This window comes from Sesamum indicum, linkage group LG5 (assembly GCF_026168435.1).
Source record: "Sesamum indicum cultivar Baizhima isolate 11 linkage group LG5, ASM2616843v1, whole genome shotgun sequence".
NCBI classification, from domain to species: Eukaryota; Viridiplantae; Streptophyta; class Magnoliopsida; order Lamiales; family Pedaliaceae; genus Sesamum; species Sesamum indicum.
In genome coordinates this window covers 5,874,746-5,897,566 of record NC_142661.1, presented here as the reverse complement: position 1 = coordinate 5,897,566, position 22,821 = coordinate 5,874,746, and the positions used below count along the sequence as shown (strand labels likewise).

The 22,821-nt window shown below is 34.2% G+C and overlaps 1 pseudogene; it reads left to right on the top strand.

Annotated features, from left to right (window-relative positions):
- The first annotated feature begins 851 nt into the window (after window positions 1-851).
- On the top strand, window positions 852-12,335 carry LOC148788057 (putative disease resistance protein At1g50180; annotated as a pseudogene).
- Window positions 12,336-22,821: the final 10,486 nt, after the last annotated feature.

Here is a 22,821-nt window from a genome sequence, read left to right as displayed (position 1 = left end):
ATGAATAAAAAATACATAGCAATTGAAATATCTGATACATTTCCCATAGACTGATTGTAGTCCATGTGCTTTACACTTAAGTGCATTTTGGCATCCACATCTTTTTCTTGGGGAGGGGGGTGGGGGCGAGAAAGCATTTGAGTTACTTATATAATATAGATTGAAGGATCAATGCGGATCGTGGTACTGATCATTATTAAAACCCGAACATAATTTTTTTTAATAAATTGATTATAATTATATTATGCAATCATCAATAATTAATATCAAATATATATAATTAATTAAAATTAGTATTATAGTTAATCAATTACTAATTTGATATGGATACATTGATAGTATAGGGGTGTCAATGGATAGGGTGAGACCCTACTCAGACTCATACTCAAACCCAATAAATATTACTAAACCTAGGTCCAAATCCAAACCCATTAAAAAATATAATTATATTTGGATTGAGTCAATACCCATCAATATAAAATTGTGTGAAAGAGGAGAAAAGAATTTGTACCTATGAGTAGAATTTAAATTAAAACTGAAAGGGATTTCTTGAACTTGTGTTATGAGTAGCCGATTCTTTTGCTTTAACTTAGATTAAAAGTGAGAATCATGAAAGTGTGAAAATATGGGAGAAAGAATCTAAAACTTCCAATTTACAAGAAAAGATAAGAGGAGAAAAGAATTTGTAGCATGCGTAGAATTTGTGTCGAGTAGGAATAGAAGTTGGTATGCACATATATAAAATGAAGGCAGTTGGTGAATTAAAGAGATTAATAACATCCATCCACTTTGCAATTAGCCGCTACTGATCCAACACATTTCTCCAGAAAATCACCCAAATACAAAGTAAAATGGTTGATTCTGTTGCAACAAATGCTCTTGAAACACTTCGGGACTTATTGATTGAGGAAGCAAAGTTTCTATCGAGTGTGGGCGGTGAGGTTGAGGAAGTCCGTAGGCAGCTCAACATCATGCACTGTTTCTTGAAGGATGCTGATAGGAGGCAAGATTGGTACATTTCACAGACAGTCCGGAATTGGATCGCTGAACTTCGCGATTTGTCCATTCAAGTTGAGAATGTGCTAGAAAGATATGTCATTGAAGTGGTGTCCAGAAGAAAACGAAAAGGCCTTAAAATGGTTCTCAAAAGATTCACTTGTATATTGAGCGAGTGGTCAAGAATGCACCAAATCGGAGAAGACATTAAAGATATCAAGTCCCGTTTGTCCGACCTCACCAAACAGTCGGAGTCTATGAGTGTAGGAGACAACTCATCAAGATTGGTAGATGATACCGATAGGTCAAGAAGAACGTATGGGCATGAGATTGAAAAATATTTTTAGGAATGAAGGAGGATATTAAATAGTTAGAATCAGTTCTGACAACTGATGACAAATGAAATGGAGTGATTTCCATATGTGGCATGGGAGGATTGGGAAAGACCACTCTTGCTACTAAAATTTACAATGGGGAGGCCGTGGAGCGGCGCTTCAAATATCGTGTTTGGGTTTGTGTAAGTCAGCAATTTCAACCCAAAACTACTTTCCAACGACTATTAAAGCAACTTCTTCCGAATGAAAGTGAAGAGCAAGACGAAGATACATTGGTCAGAAAGTTGTACCAACTACCAAGAGACAGAAAATGTCTCCTAGTTTTGGATGACGTCTGGGAAGTTGATAACTGGAATTGCTTAAGGCGTGCCTTTCCTATTGCAGAGGCAGATAGCAAAGTTTTGCTCACAACCAGAAATCAAAGGCATTGCTTCTAGAGGATACGTCCACAATCTCAAGTGTTTGGATGAAGATGAAGGATGGGAACTCCTTCAAAAGATAGCATTCCCGAACAACTATTCACAAGGTTAGTTTGTAAAATTTCTTGCTTTATTTTATTGATTTTGAATCTTCTTTCTCTAGTTAGTGACAAAAGAAAAAAGAGTAATGATACTTAAGATATCATTAATAGTATATATTTAGCGAAAAAGATTATTTTGTTAAGTCTAATGTTTTTTTATAGTTTTCATGATGACAAGATTGTTTGAATTTTCTTATGTAAATTTCAAGTTAATCTATATGTATAAAATGCTATTGAATAGCAATTTAAAATTTATTTCTTGATACAAAATTTGTTTAAAACGTAAAAGGAATCAAACATTTAGAAAGCCATATAAAGAAATGAATTCAACAATATAAAGTTATGCTTTTAGATTTTATTTCTAGTTTTTATTTGGTGAAAGTATAGGACAAAATTCTCTTGTTTTGATTTGTTTTAATTACTATACATATTTATAAGAAATTCAAGTTTTATAATATTTTGAATTAGCTGACATTCATTGATTATGTATTCAGAGATACCTACAACTGAAATAAAGTTGTTGGAAGAATATGGAAGGGAAATAGTAAAAAAATGTGGTTATTTACCATTACCCATTTCAGTTATTGGAGGAACTCTTCGTCATGAAAAGGCATCAATAGAATGGAAAAATGTGTGTAGAAATCTTGATTCATACCTTCTACATGGGAGAGGTTTGGAGAATGACAAAGGAGTAAATCAAATACTAGATTTGAGTTACAATGTGCTCCCTTACAATCTGAAACCATGTTTTTTATATTTTGCTTGTTTTAAAGAAGATGAAGAAATAGATATAGAAAAACTATATTTACTATGGATGGCTGAAGGAATGATTTGTCCCGAAGGTAAGGGAAGAGGAGAAAGTTTGAGAGATGTGGCAGAAAGGTATTTATTCGAGCTAGCAAATAGGTGTATGGTTGAAGTGGAAATAGACGAGTTGCCGGTATATAATAGGTTTAAGTCATGCCGGCTTCATGATATGATACGAGATTTGTGCTTGTCAAAAGGAAAAAAAGAAGGATTTCTGGAGGTTATAGATAAAAAGATGGGAGGAGAAGAGTCTTCAATTTGTAAAACAAATAGATTGGCTATCCATATGGAGGGAGTGGATAACGATCTTAGTTACAGGATTGGGGAAAACAAGAACATAAGATCTTTTCTATTCCTCAAAACGGACTGGCGAGATACATTTTGGTATAATTACATTACATTTGGGATTTTCAAATCTCTCAAAGTCTTAGTATTGGAAGGTTATACATTTGAGAATATTAAATTGCCCAAAGGAATCGAAAAATTGAAGCTGTTGAAGCTATTGAGTCTCGAAAATAGTGGTGTGGAAGAATTGCCACCATCTATATGCAAGCTACCTTGTTTGCAGACATTGAATGTGAAAAATACAATGAGATTACCTAATTGCATATACAAAATGAAGCGCTTGAGGCATCTATTTATGAAAGATGATCATGAGAGGGTTGGAGGCGAAAAATTGAAATTAGAAGGGTTGAATGAATTGGAGATGGTTGATGATATCTGGGTTGGTGATGTGGTTAATGATATCACTCATCTTCTTAAATTGCCAAAGATGGACATGGATGTCAATACGAATCGGGAAGATGGCTCAACTCTTTTCAGGAGGTTGGTGATGTATCACTCACTACATTACTTGAGAATCACACATTGTCGAGTGAGCAAATTACCAGCTTATGAAGTTCAACTATATCAAAATGTGATAGAATTGCAGCTTGTGGGTACAAGGATTGAGGAAGACCCAATGGAAATACTAGAGAAGCTTCCCATGTTAAGAGTTCTTGGCTTGTGGAGCAATCCATATGTGGGCAGAGAGATGGTTTGTCGGGCAACTGGATTTCCTCAACTCAGGGAACTTGTTTTGCATAGGTTGTTGAATTTAATGGGGTGGAGAGTGGAGAAAGGAGCAATGCTCAACCTCTCTAGTCTACTTATTGCAGAATGCAGTAAATTGAAGATGATTCCAGATGAATTGGAATTCATTAATACTCTCCAAGAACTGAGAATTATATCTATGCCAGAAGAGTACGTGAAGAGGGTAGGAGTGGTGGATGGTGAAGGAGAAGATTATCACAAAATCAAACACATTCCAGATATTTTCATTTATACCAATTAATACCAATTATAGGTGTCACTTATTTATAACTATAACTAGCATGTGTTTCGTGTAATGTAATGTACGTATTAATTAAAATCACAATTCGTAACTTTTTTTTTTTTTTGTTCTGGTTATTTCATAACTTTTTTTAATTTTGTGAAAGTCAATCGAAATATTAAATGGTGTACATTAGTAATGCAAATAAATTTTGTTCTTTAAGTTACAATACATCGATATAAACAAAAAGTTCATAATAATAACAATATATATAAATGTAATGTTCTCTGTTTGAATAATTACCATGCAACCTTTGATTCTAACATTGGTGTAATAATTAGTCCAATTAATTAATTTTTGTGGTAAACTGACTAAAATATTCTTGTGAATTTTGAATTATAATTTTAGTTATTTTTAAAAATTTTCTAAAAATTTTTATGGACTAAGTTGATAATATTTCATCCACTATGTATGTTTTTTTTTTCCCATTATTTAATTTTTTTAGAAAAAAATATAAAAATACATCAAGGGCAAAGTTGATAATTTTAAACCTCCATCCAAGGATTATATAATTTTATCAAATATTAAGGGGGAATTTATAATTTTTCAAACAATGAGGAGTTATTCGTAATTATGTCAAATCTCACTATATAGCAAATTTATGCTAATTTTTACCAAATCCGCTCAGTTTATATATTTGTTTCTAACTTTTCATGTTTTAGTGTTAATTCCTAATTATGTTAATTAATATATTTGACCAATTAGACCTACAAATCCTCTTCTATTTGTAAATCAAAATAATGGTAATTATTCAACTTCAATGTGGTGTTGCTTTATAATCTTCTTCATATTTATAATATATTTTAAAATGTAAATAATTATTTATTATATGAACGCAGAGACCGTGTACCATAACGACTAATACTATTATAAAGGGAAGAGGGTCTATTGACTCAAAGTGGCAGTTTTGATACCAGTACACTGAATTATTTTAATACCAAAAATACCCCTCAACTTCCCTATTCATGTTAAAATTAATTACTGATCAATCTAGTTCCTTGGGAAAATTAATTTGCATAAAATACGTATTGATGACAATGACAAATTTTAATATAAAGGAATAAACTATGAGCTTCAATAAAATAAAACTATTACTAAAACTTATGTGCTCAGATGTTGCATGTCACTGTATCTAGTTACTAATAAGCTCGTAAGAGCTTATTAAGGAGGCAACACAAAAATTATAATTATTAATTCAGTAAATACTACATTTGGTATCTTGAGTTTTTATTTAGAATTATTTTAGTCCTACAAGTTTATTTCTTGACTTTAGCATCCCTAAACTTTAAATTCTGTTTAGTTTTGACCCCTTTGATCATTTTTCGACGAAATTGTTGTTGGATTTTGACTTTTTGGTGAATAGAATGGTCAATTTAAGTTTGATTGTATCAGTTTAGTCTCTTAAATTGGTAAGACTATCAAATTAATTATTTTTTAAAAAGAAAAGTATTTTTTTAATATTTATATAGTGAATATGATGTAATTATCTTGTGCGAATAATGAAAACTCTAGACTCTTATAAACATAATAATAATATATTGCTCAACTTAAAATAAAAGAGTCTTTTTTTTTGCATTTTCAAAAGTGTAAAAAAAAACTTATCTAAATTTATGTGGTAAAATCAAACTTAAATGAACTATTTTACCCTCCAAAAAGTCAAAATTCAGCCACGTATTCAACAAAAAATAGCTTGAGGGACCAGACTGATACAAAAATTGTAAATATTTTAAAATTTTTGTAATTTTTTATATTTTTTAAATTTTTTCTGTAAATTTTTTGTATTTCTAAAATTTTTCTGTAAATTTCTGAAAACACTTTTTCAAAATTTTCTAATTTCCTGTATATTTTTGGTATTTTAAATTTATACGGGTTTCCTATTTCCTATAGGTAAGAAAGAAAATACTTTTTTCAAGATAGTAATCGCTATCTAATAAATTCAAGGGTTCCAGTATAAATGAAAGGAAAAAGGAATGATATCATAATAAGATCCTAATCTCAAAACAAAAGGAAGAGGGCCAACTCGGCAGTCAGTCACTTGCCCGAACACTGTATTTAGTCGTTCGGTTGCCTCACTCGATTTAGCTCAAAACTTCAAAAACAAGCATCCCGGAGGTGAATTAAAGCAGAGTTTGACCCTCGTTCCTTCACGATTCGGTTTGTGGTCCACCGGGGTCGGTGTTCAACCTTGACGATCCTAGATCAACTTAAGCACTTCCTACCTTACTGGCAGATACTTTGGTGTAGTAGGAAACCTGTGCCTAAAGAATAAAAAGCGGCCGAAGCTGAACTCAGAGATAGGTTATTTATACTCGCCCGAGTTGACGAAGTGAAGGAGCGAATACTCTTCATGAAGATAAGTGACTAGTCTGGGAAAATCGCTGACGATAGTGGCATCTCATTTTGTAATTTTCTGTATATTTTTGGTATTTTGAATTTTTTTTGTAAATTTTTTGTATTTTAGAGAAAGGAAACCTAAAAATCACACACACACACACCCCCACAGAGACACACACACACACCCCCACAAAATTAAAGTGTATAAAGACAGAAGTGGTTCAATGCTTTAACTCAAACAGCAACCAAAGGAGAATCAAAGGAGGCGTTCTTATTTGTATTTGTGTTTGTGTTCGAACACACACACACACACACACACACTGAAATTAAGGCTGAAAGAAAATGAGACCAGGAGACACTTCCAACGGCAAGAAACCAAATCATGACCAATCGATTGTTTCTAAAATTGCCCTTTTTTTTTTTAATTGTTACTTATATATATATATATATATATATATTCTCCTTTTTGTGTATGGTTAGATTAGTTTGATTTGATGTTAATCCTTTTGAAAATTTATAACCAAGAAACGATTTTAATGTGATTTTTTTTATATTTTTTATGGGATTTTAAAGATTTATAACCAAGAACTAGTGATTCGGCATGTTTGTCGACTCGGTTCTTTTTTGTAATTCTTGATCTACTCGAAATCAAGAATCTTTCCCGTTGATAATCCCATGAACCAAGATTGATAAACATTGCAATAATAATAGTATTATATAATAATAATAATAATAATAATAACAACAACAACAACAACAACAATAATAATAAAGGAAAAGTATTATTTTAGTCCGTTAAGTATGCCTAATTTTAATTTTAGTCCGATAACTATGTCTATTTTTGTTTAGATCTAGTAACTTATGAAATTGCTTACTTTTAGTCCTCTGATGGATTTTCGAATAATTTTACCCCTATGAGTGAATATGGATTAAAACTGCCTTTCAAAGTTGCATAGGGGTAAACTAGTCCGAAAATCTGTCAGTGGACTAAAAGTAAGTAATTTTGTAAGTTACTGAACCTAAAAAAAAATGGACATAGTTATCGGACTAAACTTAAAATTAGGCATACTTAGCGGACTAAAATAATACTTTTCCCTAATAATAATAATATGAAATTGAAGTATTCCCTTCAACCAAAGTTGTAGCTCGGGGCTCTCTATTTATAGGTAATCATAAATTGATTGGAGATGATGGAATCCATCTGTAACTCGGTGGAGGATTTTCATAGATTTGATGGAGCATCATCTCAAAATGGTTGGATAAAGCTAAATCTTGCTAGATTTTGTAGAGGTAATTTCCCAACAGTTAGGAGTTCTCCACCAGACTAGGTTGAGGGTTATTTGTTGGAAGTTGGAGACCCCCGATTCTTGGGGGGACGGGATTGGAGTCCGTTGCAGGTGAATGTATCTTTTAGAGATAAGAATGTTTTCCAAAATTTTACATTAAGTAATGGAGGAGATACCTTATTCTAACCGGAGTTCAAGCTTTTAGGTTTTAAGGTTACTTCTGCTTGGAGGCACCATGTGTCCTCGAGGGGGCTGCTCGTCTTTATTTGATTTTGTGATATGTGCCTTTAGAGATCCGACATGAATGCCTTGTACAATGAATTTTGACTTTGCCTAGGGGATTTCAAGTATCTAAACTTCCTTATGGGCCTGTGAGGACTTCTTGGGTCTGGGCCTTCTTGGATTTTAGCCAATTTGGGTTTTTTTTGGCCAATTTATGTTTTTAGAAGCATTTCCTGCTAGACTCCTTGGGGGCTTTACCGAACTAAATTTTCATAAGGCATTCTAAGCTCTTACTCGAACTGGGCCCCTTGGGCTCCAGTTCGGCTTTGCATTCTTTTGAGTTTTGAAGATCTCTTTTTTTTTTTTGGGAAAACTTGGGCCTTTTTAGGCCAGTGTATTTTTATGGGCATCATTGTACTCCTCAATCTAATAGATGGAAACTTCAAAACTTATTAGAATAACCTTCTCAGAGGCAAGAGACTAGCTTGAACAAGGAGCCACTTTTTTTTCTTATAGGAAAATATTAGTGGCATAAACATGCTTAGAGAAAGAAGAGCTTACTTCATGCTATATGGAGCAGGAATTTTCTGAACCAGCCCATTAGGAGTAGGGCTTATCTGTCTCTATGGAGGAAGGCTCGTGTGCCTCCATGGATTAAGCCTTAATGGTTGTCTACTCAAGTGTAGGGCTTTATTTTTCTAAAAGAAAATTTTCATAATGGAGATATATCTATTATGAACAGAAGTTGTGTGCTTGCACGGAGCAAAATATGTGTGCCTCATCAAAAGAGGATAATTTGGGGGGGCCTACTCAAAGAAAAACTTAAGGGCCTTGCTAGAGGAGCGATAAGGTGTCTGTTCAAAGCAGGTTTATATGCCTTCACATAGGAGGGTTCAAGTGCATGCACAAAACTTACAAGCATCGCTAGAGAAGAACCTAGATTTACCTCCTTATATAATCTAAAATACACCAATCTACCTCCCTATTTTTTTTTTCATAAAGGACTAATTTACTCATTTATAATATCACAAGGTGTGAATTGCTATTCACCCATGAATTATATATTTTGAAGTTTAGATAAATAATTAATAATAATAGATATACGTATTCAGAATATCCCACATTAATACGAATGTAGTTAACTAATTCTTGATGCATGTTATCTTTGAACTACTTAATTTTTATGTCATTGCAGGACGGGGACGAGGTCCACTATCAGTTTCCGCGCGACAAGAAACTACAATACTTATTTACATCTTACTGTAAGCAGAAGAAACTAAACTACGATGCAATAGCATTTGTGTACGATGGCCAACGCGTCAAAGCTTCAAAAACTTCCCTCGAGGTAACGTCTGTCGATACTTTCGCGTAACATATTTATTTTCATCTTTGATGCTAGAATTTAATGTTAAATGTGATTCTGTAACGATATGCACAAATTGCTGCACAAATAGGAAATGTGCAATTTACCTCTGTGATACGAGAAATGGAAAAAATAAATAAATGAATAAATAAACTGTTGTAAAATAAAATAGCAAATTGCCCCATGTGTTTTGAAAAATGAAACCAATTACCCCCCACCCATCTAAATAGTGGAATTTGCAAGTGTTTTTTTCATAGAAAATATTTGTTCATTTCACATATCCAATGGGGTAAACTGCATTTAACCCCTTTTTTACTGTATAAGTAAAATATTTGTTCCTAGCATTATAAGATCAAAGGAAACAATGATGAAATCTGCCAAAAAAATAACATTATGATAGCGGAAATGTAATTATTCTCTTGCATTTGCATTAGTTTGCGTTGATGTATTATCATACGCAATTATAGTTTAATTTTTATGTTCTAATGCATAGTAACGTTTTTGTACTTATGATGCATGGCTGATTTTCGGAACGAAAGGTCCCACGTGCACATATGTCTTGCATATCGCTTGCGTTTGCTAACGTAAACATCTAATAACTATGAAACTTTTTTCTTTGTATTGCTACTTTTGAGTTTATACACAGATGGAAATGGAGGACGGAGATTCTATAGATGCCATGATGCATCAGGACGGAGGTGGCTACGCACTCGTGATGACTTGATCAAGAGTGAAGAAAGTCGATACAACGATCAACCAAATAGACCATAGAGACACTTACGTTGTTGGTTTGCTTTATCTAGTTTGTTTATTAGACTAAATGCTACAACGTGTGGGAATTTGTCTATTTGGATGAGTACTGGAGGTATATGATAACAATGATTTTTCTCACTATTCTAAGTTGAGGATATGGATGAATTAACTATCTTTGATTTGCTTTTTTTCATAATGTTGATACTGCTTTTTCTTTATATTCACCAATGAAATAACCAATTTTATTGGAAAATGTCACGTGCATATTATGTGCATGGCAACTGTAACTAGGGAAAATTTTCAGAGACAAATGTCCACAATGTGCTTCTTTTTTTTTTCTTAAATTATTGTCCTTTGTTGCTAGAATAAATTTTAAGTGGACCAAAAGTGTTACCTTCCATTCTTATAGAACAAAAATTACAATTTTTCCAAGAAAAAAAGAAGTTGAGTTCATTGAACTATTAATCTGTATTAATATTGTAACAAGCTGTCAATATCTTTTAAATTATTCTAGTTATTCGTCGTGGCACGTTATTCTTGCGTGCATATAAATATAATTTTTTATATTTCAAAATATATTATATATAATTAAGAACAAAATCTATAAACCAACAAATCACATTTAAAAAATAAAAAAAAACTTAAGGTATTATCGACACAATAAAAAAAGTTAGTGTAGTAGTATTAAAATGATGCGTAATCACTTTTGTAAACAAAAAAAGAGGAGTAATTAAAATTAATTTTTAAATTAATTTAACTAGGGGTGCAATTGCGATATTCAAAAATTGGAGCGATAGTGTCATTAACTGCCTTTTGTGAGTGTAGATGGCATTTTTTTTCTTTAATACTAGCTATTATAGCACGTCTTTCCTGTAGGAGTAGGGCTTATTTGTCTCTATGGAGGAAGGCTCGTGTGCCTCCATGGATTAAGGCTTAATGGTTGTCTATTCAAGTGTAGGGATTTATTTTACTAAAAGAAAATGTTAATAATGGAGATATATCTATTATGAACAGAAGTTGTGTGCTTGCACGGAGCAAAATATGTGTGCTTCATCAAAAGAGAATAATTTGGGGGTGCCTACTCAAAGAAAGACTTAAGGGCCTTGCTAGAGGAGCGATAAAGTGTCTGGTTAGAGCAGGTTTATATGCCTTCACATACGAGGGTTCAAGTGCATGCACAAAACTTACAAGAATCGCTAGAGAAGGACCTAGATTTACCTCCTTATATAATCTAAAATACACCAATCTACCTCCCTATCTTTTTTTTTTTCCTATAAAAGACTAATTTACTCATTTATAATATCACAGGGTGCAAATTGCTATTCACCCATGAATTATATATTTGTAAGTTCAGATCAATAATTAATAATAATAGATATACGTATTCAGAATATCTCACAGTAATACAAATGTAGTTAATTAATTCTTGATGCAAGTTATCTTTGAACTACTTAATTTTTATGTCATTGCAGGAGGGGGATGAGGTCTACTACTGGTTTCCGCTCGACAAAAGACTACAACACTTATTTACATCTTACTGTAAGCAGAAGAAATTAAACTACAACGTAATAGCATTTGTGTACGATGGCCAATGCATCAAAGCTTCAAAAACTCCCCTGGAGGTAACATCTGTTGATACTTTCGTGTAACATCTTTATTTCCGTCTTTGATGCTAGAATTTAATGTTAATGTGATTTTGTAACGATATGCACAAATTGCTGCACAAATAGGAAATATGCAATTTACCTCCATGATATGAGAAATGAAAAAAAAAACTGTTGTGAATAAAATAGCAAATTACCCCATGTGTCTTGAAAAATGAAACCAATTACCCCCCACCTCCCCCCATCTAAATAGTGGGGTAATGCAATTTTTTTCCCTAGATAATATTTGTTCATTTCACATATCACATGGGGTAAACTGCATTTAACCCCTTTTTTACTATATAAGTAAAACTTTTGTTCCTAGCATTCTAAGATCAAAGAAAACAATGATGAAATTTGTCGTAAAATAACATTATGATAGCGGAAATGTAATTATTCTCTTGCATTTGCATTAGTTTGCGTTGATGTATTATCATTCGCAAGTATAGTTTAGTTTTGAAGTTCTAATGCATAGTAATGTTTTTGTGCTTATGATGCATTGCTGATTTTCAAATGGAAAAGTCACGTGTACATAAGTCTTGCATATTGCTTTCTTTAGCTAATGTAAACATGTAATAACTATGAAACTTTTTTATTTGTATTGCTAATTTTGACTTTATACATAGATGGAAATGGAGGACGGAGATTCTATAGATGCCATGATGCACCAGAACGGAGGTGGCTATGCATTCGTGATGACTTGATCAAGAGTGAAGAAAGTTAATACAATGATCAACCAAATAGACATTTATGTTGTTGGTTTGCTTTTATCTAGTTTGTTTATTAGACAAAATGCTACAACGTGTGGGAGTTTGTCTATTTGGATGAGTACTAGAGGTATATGATAACAATGATTTTTTTCACTATTCCTAAGTTGAGGATATATATGGATGAATTATCTATCGTTCTTGGTTAATGAAAAAATCCTTGGCAAAGGCTTTTGCAGTCGGCAACTTTAAGGAGTCCCCATTCCACCAATACAGAGGTGCTAGCTAGAAGCAGGAGAGAGTAGGTGAGAGCAGGTAAGAAGACAGAAGTCTGAAGGATTTTTCACATACCCGTTACAAAATATCCATTCCAAATCGAGTTTTTTTTTTCTGCAGTGCCACATTCACAATCACACAAGTTTCTCCCACTAAGACAAAGTCGACGATGCAGATTCATGAGTTACATAAAGCCGAATCAGGATCCACAGTTCAAAAACATACCGTAAAAGAGTTATTTGATTTGACAAAGTAGAGTTATGGAAAGCATAGAGATTTTCACCAGAGAGAAGCCAAGCAAACCATCGAATGGACTTTTGCCTGTGATGTACTCACAAAGGACGCTATGTACTCTTCTAAATATGTGTAGCATAGGATAAGAATGTTGGATTTCAAACAATCACAACTATTCATGTATCGCAGATTTTATATGTAAATTATCATATAGTTTAAATTTTCTTATTAATAAGGTACTTTAAGTTATCATGCTCTATTTCAGTATCATGTAATAGTCCAAGACTTATATTTTTTAGACCAGAGTTGTATTACTTCTGAAAGTCATTTTGCACACTCCTCATCATCATTTTTTGATGTCGTAAACATTCTATTTGTTGGATGTAGCTCAAATTGGGTGAGCCATGTATGTCTTATGTTATTAATTTTTCTAATTTTTATGTTTAAGATGGATGTGAATTCATAGATTTATTTAACATTCTTTTAAATGAATAAAAAATACATAGCAATTGAAATATCTGATACTTTTCCCATAGACTGATTGTAGTCCATGTGCTTTACACTTAAGTGCATTTTGGCATCCACATCTTATTCTTGGGGAGGGGGGTGGGGGCGAGAAAGCATTTGAGTTACTTATATAATATAAATTGAAGGATCAATGCGGATCGTGGTACTGATCATTATTAAAACCCGAACATAGTTTTTTTTAAAAAATTGGTTATAATTATATTATGCAATCATCAATATTTAATATCAAATATATATAATTAATTAAAATTAGTATTATAGTTAACCAATCACTAATTTGATATGGATTCATTGATAGTATAGGGGTGTCAATGGATAGGGTGAGACCCTACTCAGAATCATACTCAAACCCAATAAATATTACTAAACCTAGGTCCAAATCCAAACCCATTAAAAAATATAAATTATATTTGGATTGAGTCAATACCCATCAATAAAATTGTGTGAAAGAGGAGAAAAGAATTTGTACCTATGAGTAGAATTTAAATTAAAACTGAAAGGGATTTCTTGAACTTGTGTTATGAGTAGCCGATTCTTTTGCTTTAACTTAAATTTTAAGTGAGAATCAAGAAAGTGTGAAATATGGGAGAAAGAATCTAAAACTTCCAATTTACAAGAAAAGATAAGAGGAGAAAAGAATTTGTAGCATGCGTAGAATTTGTGTCGAGTAGGAATAGAAGTTGGTATGCGCATATATAAAATGAAGGCAGTTGGTGAATTAAAGAGATCAATAACATCCATCCACTTTGCAATTAGCCGCTACTGATCCAGCACATTTCTCCAGAAAATCACCCAAATACAAAGTAAAATGGTTGATTCTGTTGCAACAATTGCTCTTGAAACACTTCGGGACTTATTGATTGAGGAAGCAAAGTTTCTATCGAGTGTGGGCGGTGAGGTTGAGGAAGTCCGTAGGCAGCTCAACATCATGCACTGTTTCTTGAAGGATGCTGATAGGAGGCAAGATCGGTACAATTCACAGACAGTCCGGAATTGGATCGCTGAACTTCGCGATTTGTCCATTCAAGCTGAGACTGTGCTAGAAAGATATGTCATTGAAGTGGTGTCCAGAAGAAAAGGAAAAGGCCTTAAAATGGTTCTCAAAAGATTCACTTGTATATTGAGCGAGTGGTCAAGAATGCACCAAATCGGAGAAGACATTAAAGATATCAAGTCCCGTTTGTCCGACCTCACCAAACAGTCGGAGTTTATGAGTGTAGGAGACAACTCATCAAGATTGGTAGATGATACCGATAGGTCAAGAAGAACGTATGGGCATGAGATTGAAAAATATTTTTAGGAATGAAGGAGGATATTAAACAGTTAGAATCAGTTCTGACAACTGATGACAAATGAAATGTAGTGATTTCCATATGTGGCATGGGAGGATTGGGAAAGACCACTCTTGCTACTAAAATTTACAATGGGGAGGCCGTGGAGCGGCGCTTCAAATATCGTGCTTGGGTTTGTGTAAGTCAGCAATTTCAACCCAAAAATCCCAAGTATCTGCTATTTTGAAACATGTTTGTTCCTTGAGTTCAATCAGTTCAGTTGAAAGACAAAGACCTGAAGGTCTGATAATGGTGCAGAATTCATCAATCATGAATGTCGAACACTTTGTTCCAACTTAGGGATCATACATCAAACCTCATGTACATGCACCTCTCCATAAAATGGTCGAGTTGAAATGAAACATGCACACTTGTTGAATGTAGCTAGGGCCTTGTTATTCTAGGGATCTCTTCCCATAAAATTTTGGGGAGATGCAATCCTTACAGCAACTTTTTTGATCAATAGAACACCCACAAAACTCTTGAAGTGGAAAACTCCTTTTTGACATGGATTTACAGTCCATTTTATTCTTCAGAGATGTACAATTTTATGAGGATATGTTTCATTCAAGAACTAAATTTGTCAAAAAATGACCAAACGTGAGATGCTCAGACTAAATTCGTCAAAAAAGAATAAATGTGTAAATAAAGTAAGTTACAGGAGCAAAAGTGTAATTTTACCTACATTTTATATTATTATATATTAAATGTTTTTGATGAAGATGAATATGGTGGTTCTGGAAAAATGATATTGATGTAAAATGTATATATAAAAAGTTTAAATAATTTTAGATATTTTATATTTTACGATCTCACAACGTGACATTCATATTTTTGTCTTTGTTAGGTACGAAACCCACGGTGGTATCCTTTATCAACAAGGCCTAACCAACTATTACACTTGATATGGAGTACGAAACTCCTTTAAATTATTACAAACCGAGATTATAGATATAACGAATAATACACAAAGTAAAGAAAGAGATAAGTGAATAAAAAACCGTGAGTTTAATAGCGGCTCAGGAACAAGCCAGATTCAGCAGAAACAAGGGTCACGGGTCACAAAGCTCCGAACCCACAGAAACTCGGCCCACGGTTGCACCTCACACCGAGAGTAGATCACAGAGATCAAGAACAGGAAACCCGCCTCACAGTACAGCCGTTCACACAGAACTGTTTTATGGAAGGGTAGAGGTATTTCACAAGGATTGCTCGGTTCTCACTCTCTCTCTCACCCGAGTACAATGGCTCCTATTTATTCGAAGAAATAGAGCCGTTGGACAAGAGGGTTTTGGGGTGGCTTTCCTTTAGCCATTGGTTTGGCTAAGGAAAGCCACCACCATTAACGGTGGTGGAAAAAGGTAACAAGAATCTGCCATAGGAAGCAGTAAGAAGAGAGAGAGAGATAGTGTATCTCATCGGCAGCGGCGCAGAGGAGTGAAATGAGAGAGAGAGAGTTGACTTAGGGTTAGGTTAGGGGTTTAAGTAGTGTTACCTGGGTCGGGTCATGAGGGTCGGATACTGGGTCGGGTGAGGGCCCTCCGAATGGGCCAAGAGTTTAGTGGACCGACCTAATGGGCCTACCGATAGATTGGGTCCTGGGCCACATATATACCAACAATCTCCACCTTGGACCAAGACCCATCAGAAAGAGGGAAATGGTCATGGAGTTTTTAGCTGAATCTGTTTGTTTCATCATTGCCCAACTTGCAGTTGAGACAACTTGGGAGCACATGTTAGTCAGGGAATAAATGCAGTATTTTTAAACATATATGAAATTTTTCAAGAGGGAGACTTTTGGTTCCCATGTCTGCAGGATTGTCCTCTGATTTAATTTTCTCCAATTTTATTACCTCTTTACTGACGATGTCTCGAATAAAGTGGTACCTCATATCTATGTGTTTCGTACGATCATGAAACACAGGATTCTTACATAGTTGAATGGATGATTGACTGTCGGAGTACACAGTCAGTTTTTCATTTGAAGCGCCAATCTCTTTGATGAGGCCTTCTAACCATATGGCCTCTTTAAAGGCTTCTGTTGTGGCAATGTACTCTGCCTCAGTTGTAGAGAGAGCAACTATGTGTTGCAGTTGAGATTTCCAACTTATGCAAGACTCATAAAAAGTAAAAATGTATGATGTGGTGGACTTCCTACTATCACGATCATTCCCATAATTAGAATCAACATAACCAACCAATTGAGTGTTCTCGCTACGTTTAGCAAACAGAATTCCAACATTTTTAGAACCATGCAGATATCTCAAAAGCCATTTTAGAGCCTCCCAATGAGGAGGACCAGGATTTGCCATGTATCTACTTAAGCAACTGATAGCATAAGCAATATCGGGCCTCGTGCACACCATGAGAAACATAATGGACCCAATTACATTAGAGTAAGGCACTTTATCCATTTTTGCTTTTTCAGCATTAGTGTTGGGGCTTTGGTTTTTACTAAGTTGGAAATGAGCAGCAAGAGGCACAGAAGTGGGTTTAGAATTTTCCATAGAAAACCTTTTTAAAATAGACAGAATGTAGGATTTCTGATTTAGCAAAATTTTATTTTTATGTCTAACAATGTCCATGTCGAGTATCCGTTTAGCATCTCCTAGATCCTTCATTTCAAAAGTTTTGTGTAAATTGGTTTGCAAACGTTTTATGAGATGTAGGCTAGGACTAGCAATGAGCATATCATCCATATATAAAACAAGAAAGATAGGAGAACTATCAACATATTTGAAGTATAGACAATGATCGTAATGGCTTTTCTTAAAGTCTAATGAAAGCATGAAGGTATCAAATTTCTTGTTCCATTGTCTAGGGGACTGCTTTAAACCATACAAAGATTTATTGAGAAGGCACACATAATCAGTTTTGATTTTGTCAATAAAGCCAACAGGTTGGTTCATGTAAATATGCTCATCTAAATCACCATGTAAGAAAGCTGTCTTAACATCCATTTGTTTCAATTCCCAGTTGTAGTGTGCAGTGAGTACAAGAATAATACGAACAGTGGTGTATTTCACAACAGGAGAGAATATCTCAGTATAATCCATGCCTTCTTTTTGACTAAACCCTTTTGCTACCAATCTAGCTTTATACTTAATGGGGTTTTCCTGTTTTATTTTAAAGAGCCATTTGCAATCTACTACGGAGGAGTTCTTGGGCCTAGCAACTAATGTCCATGTATTATTCTGTTTTAATGAGCTCATCTCTTCTTTCATGGCACTAAGCCATCTTTCTGATTTCAAGGCTTCTTCGACATTTGTGGGTTCAGACAGTTCAATGTTCAAAGCAGTGTCGAAATCTCTGAGTTTGGTAGGGATCCTAGATTCTCTTCTAACTCGATCTCTAGTGAGTTGGTAGTCATTTAGGGGGTTTTCAGTAATAGTGGTCCCATTATCAGTGGTTACATCCTCATTATCAGTCGTTTGTTCAGCTATATTTTCATTATTCCCTTCCCCCTCTGGGTTATCCCCTATTTGATTCTCCACCTTATTGAGAGTAGGTTCTTTTTCTCTAAGTTGAGTTTTATCAAGGCAAGGAAACTCATTCTCGTTAAAAGTGACATCCCTAATTATAAGTACTTTAAAACCTGGTTGACTACGAACCCAAAGTCTATACCCTTTTGTCCCCTCAGGATAACCAATAAATACACACTTGACAGATCTAGGTTCTAGTTTGTCTAAGTTTTGGTGAACAAATGCAGAACATCCAAAGGTACGCAGGTAAGAGATATCAGATTTTCTACCAATCCACACAGAATCAGGGGTTTTACCAGATAGTGGCACAGATGGGGATAAGTTTATCAAATGAGCAGCAGTAAGTATAGCTTCACCCCAGAAAGATTTAGGCAATCCAGAACTAATAAGCATGCATCTAACTTTATCAAGCAAGGTTCGATTCATACGTTCAGCTACACCGTTCTGTTGGGGGGTATAGGGGTTTGTTTTATGCCTTTTTATACCAAATTTATCACAAAGACTCGAAAAATCTTTATTGCAGAATTCAAGGCCATTATCAGTCCGAAGGGTTTTCAGTTTCTTCCCAGTTTGATTTTCCACAAGAACTTTCCATTTTTCAAATTTCTCAAAAACTTCAGACTTGTGTTTCATAAGAAAAACAAACACCTTCCTAGAGTAATTATCAATGATGGACAAGAAATAACGATTACCCCCATGCGTAGGAACACTAGATGGACCCCAAACATCAGCATGTACGTAATCTAAGATGCATGAGGACATGGAAGGAGGTGAATGAGATATCGTTGGAAAATGCACTTTATGATTTTTACCTAACACGCAATCATCACAAAAATCCAATTTTTTTATTTTTTCATTCAAAATACCATCCTTTTTCAGAAATTCAAGACCTTTTAGACTCATATGCCCTAGTCGTTTATGCCATAATGCAGTCATATCATATTCATTCACAGAAGCAGTCATAGAGTCATAGGTAACCGAACATAAGTAAAGGTTTCGTTTCTTTTCAGCCTTAAAAACAATAAGTGAGCTTTTCATGATTTTCATGAGGCCTTTGCCCCATGTACCTTCTAGACCATCCTCTTCTAAGGCAGCACAAGATATCAAGTTATGACTCAACTCAGGAACATATCTCACATTTTTCAGGGTTAACCTATAACCCTCTTTGAAATTTAAAGAGACGTCACCAAAACCCAAAATTTCACATTTCTTTTCGTTTGCCATAGAAACAAAACCAGATTTTTCATAACGAAAGTTTGAAAAAACTTCTTTGACAGGGCTCATATGAAAAGTACAACCAGAGTCAATAAGCCATTCAAATTTGTTCACAGAATGCACAGAATTTGCTTCATAAACCATAAAGACTTCACTATTTTCATCAGAAACATTATTCACCTTTTCCTGATCATCAAAGTTTCTATCCCTATTGTCACGTTTGGGTTTTCTACAGTCTTTGATATAATGACCCTTAATGCCACATTTATAACAACGTCTTTCTTTGGTTTTATCATCTTCATACGTGTAATCCCTAAATCTGGATTTACTACGGCCATTTCTACTTTTACCTTTGTTGTGGCTTCTACCTCTGTTTTTAAAACCATTGTTTCTGAAATTGGATCTACTTCTAGCAAGATTTACCTCATGATTATTCTGACTAGGTCTATCAGCTTTTAGGTCCATTTCTTTGCTCTTAAGACCATTAACCATAGTATCTAGGTTGATGCTATCTCTACCATACTTAATAGCAGCTTTCACGTCAGAATAAGATTCAGGAATTGCATTCAAGAGCACAATAGGGGTGTAGTCATCAATGTTTTCATCACCAGTAAGTTTGATGTCTTGTATCAACTTGGTAAAATCATCAAGATTTTCATCAATGTTTTTGGAAAGATCCAATTTATAACGAAAAAACTTTTCTAAGAGAAAAAGCTTACTGGGCAAAGATGTTTCAGTGTATAAATCCTCCAATTTTCTCCAAAGCTCTTTAGAGGTTTTTTGTTTTCCCACTTTTCTAAGAACATTATCAGAAAGGTTTAAAATAATGGATGAGTAGGCAAACTCATCATTTTCCAATTGTTTTTTCTTCGGAAACATTTTCAGTGTATTTTCCGTCAATCGCTTTAAACACTTTTTGTTGGATTAAAATGCCTTCATTTTCTGTTGCCAGATAGAAAACTCGCTTTTCCCGTCAAAGGGTTGTAAACTATATCGGGCCATTTTGAAAATAATTTGAGGTAGAGGTCACGTTTTTAAGAAAAGCAGAGGTTTTGATTTTAAGCAGAAAATGGAGAACTTTAGAAGATAGTAATCACAGAAAAGGTCACACAGAATCAGGATATCGAAACAGAGACAGAAATTGATCAGTCAATAACGGTAATAACTCAAACTGCCAGTATCAACAACGGTAATACCAGTATCAACAATGTTCTCAGATTATCACAGGTCAAGATAACAATCACAGATCACGATTTTTGGATCACAGATCAAGATATTAAAATCACAGATCAAGATATTTAAAAATCACAGATCAAGACATTAAACCCGTAGAATGACAAGAACAGGATACAGCAGTTATCGCAGTAAATCTCAATAAATCACAGAGAAAAGAGATATAAACACGACCATGGCCTTTCCAGCCTAACGCCCAGTCCAGATACCCGACGACCTCAGGGGTCCAACCAGGAGGGTAGTTAGGGGGATAAGCACCTCGGTTATCGAACAGATATATAGTGCTGAAAAATAAAAAAAAAGCAGTAAATAGAGGAGGGGTTGAAGCGAGTTACCACCACCACGGCGCGGAGAGGATCAGAACAGTGCTCTGATACCACTGTTAGGTACGAAACCCACGGTGGTATCCTTTATCAACAAGGCCTAACCAACTATTACACTTGATATGGAGTACGAAACTCCTTTAAATTATTACAAACCGAGATTGTAGATATAATGAATAATACACAAAGTAAAGAAAGAGATAAGTGAATAAAAAACTGTGAGTTTAATAGCGGCTCAGGAACAAGCCAGATTCAGCAGAAACAAGGGTCATGGGTCACAAAGCTCCGAACCCACAGAAACTCGGCCCACGGTTGCACCTCACACCGAGAGTAGATCACAGAGATCAAGAACAGGAAACCCGCCTCACAGTACAGCCGTTCACACAGAACTGTTTTATGGAAGGGTAGAGGTATTTCACAAGGATTGCTCGGTTCTCACTCTCTCTCTCACCCGAGTACAATGGCTCCTATTTATTCGAAGAAATAGAGCCGTTGGACAAGAGGGTTTTGGGGTGGCTTTCCTTTAGCCATTGGTTTGGCTAAGGAAAGCCACCACCATTAACGGTGGTGGAAAAAGATAACAAGAATCTGCCATAGGAAGCAGCAAGAAGAGAGAGAGAGATAGTGTATCTCATCGGCAGCGGCGCAGAGGAGTGAAATGAGAGAGAGAGAGTTGACTTAGGGTTAGGTTAGGGGTTTAAGTAGTGTTACCTGGGTCGGGTCATGAGGGTCGGATACTGGGTCGGGTGAGGGCCCTCCGAATGGGCCAAGAGTTTAGTGGACCGAGCTAATGGGCCTACCGATAGATTGGGTCCTAGGCCACATATATACCAACAGTCTTATTATGAAGTAATTTTGTCAATTACACATTTTATCCCTTTTAACAACAACAAAAATAAATACATTGTTAGACTACTAATAATAATCGCACAATCATTCATACAAAATAAATAAGTGATTAAATTATCATGTCACCAAATATTCCAATATTAATCATGAAATTATCTATCATCATTTAATCCCATCCAATAAGTAAAGGAGGCCTCACTCCCATATTTAATAGGCTTCTTTTTATATGTAGTATAGATAATACATTACCCCAAACAACAAATTTAGACTTGGTTTTGTAATAAGATTTTATAAATCCATTGAATTATATTTATTTAATTTTTACAATTATAAAATTTATAATTATTTTTTTAAATATATTTTTTTCACACAATTCGTTAATTAATATGTGAATATCATCTTACTATAAATTAAAAGACTACTTTCACATTTAAATAAAAATAATAAGTTTAATACATTTTATGACGCACACTAATTCAGAAAGATAATATACTTTTCGTAGAGAATTTGCACTGTACGAACCTCTTCTCCTTTACGAAAGACTGTACACTACAAGTGAACAAAATATTAGTTACTAAATATTTGGTAATCATTTTAACATTATCATTAAAAATATATATTAGTGACAATAAATTTTAACATTAATTATGTTTAAAGTTGTCACCAAATACAGTTAGTCGCACATTTGTAATGAAAATTTCAAGGCAATACAATATAGTGATAATAATTATTTCTTGTCTTTAGATCATCACTATACAAGTGAATAATTATATTTAGTGACAACTTTATGCACATATTTTTGTCACCTATTCATATTTATAATAATTCTTTTAAAAATAATAGTAATTATTAGGATCATGTAGTTCATTATTGTGACAAATTAAATATTCTTCCATCAAATAGGAAAAAGGATGCAATTTTATTCCTATAAAGCCGGGAGTTGGAAATTCTGGTCCTATTTAAATTAAAATTGGTATTTTAGTGTTGTAACTGTAAAGAATTTGGAAATTTT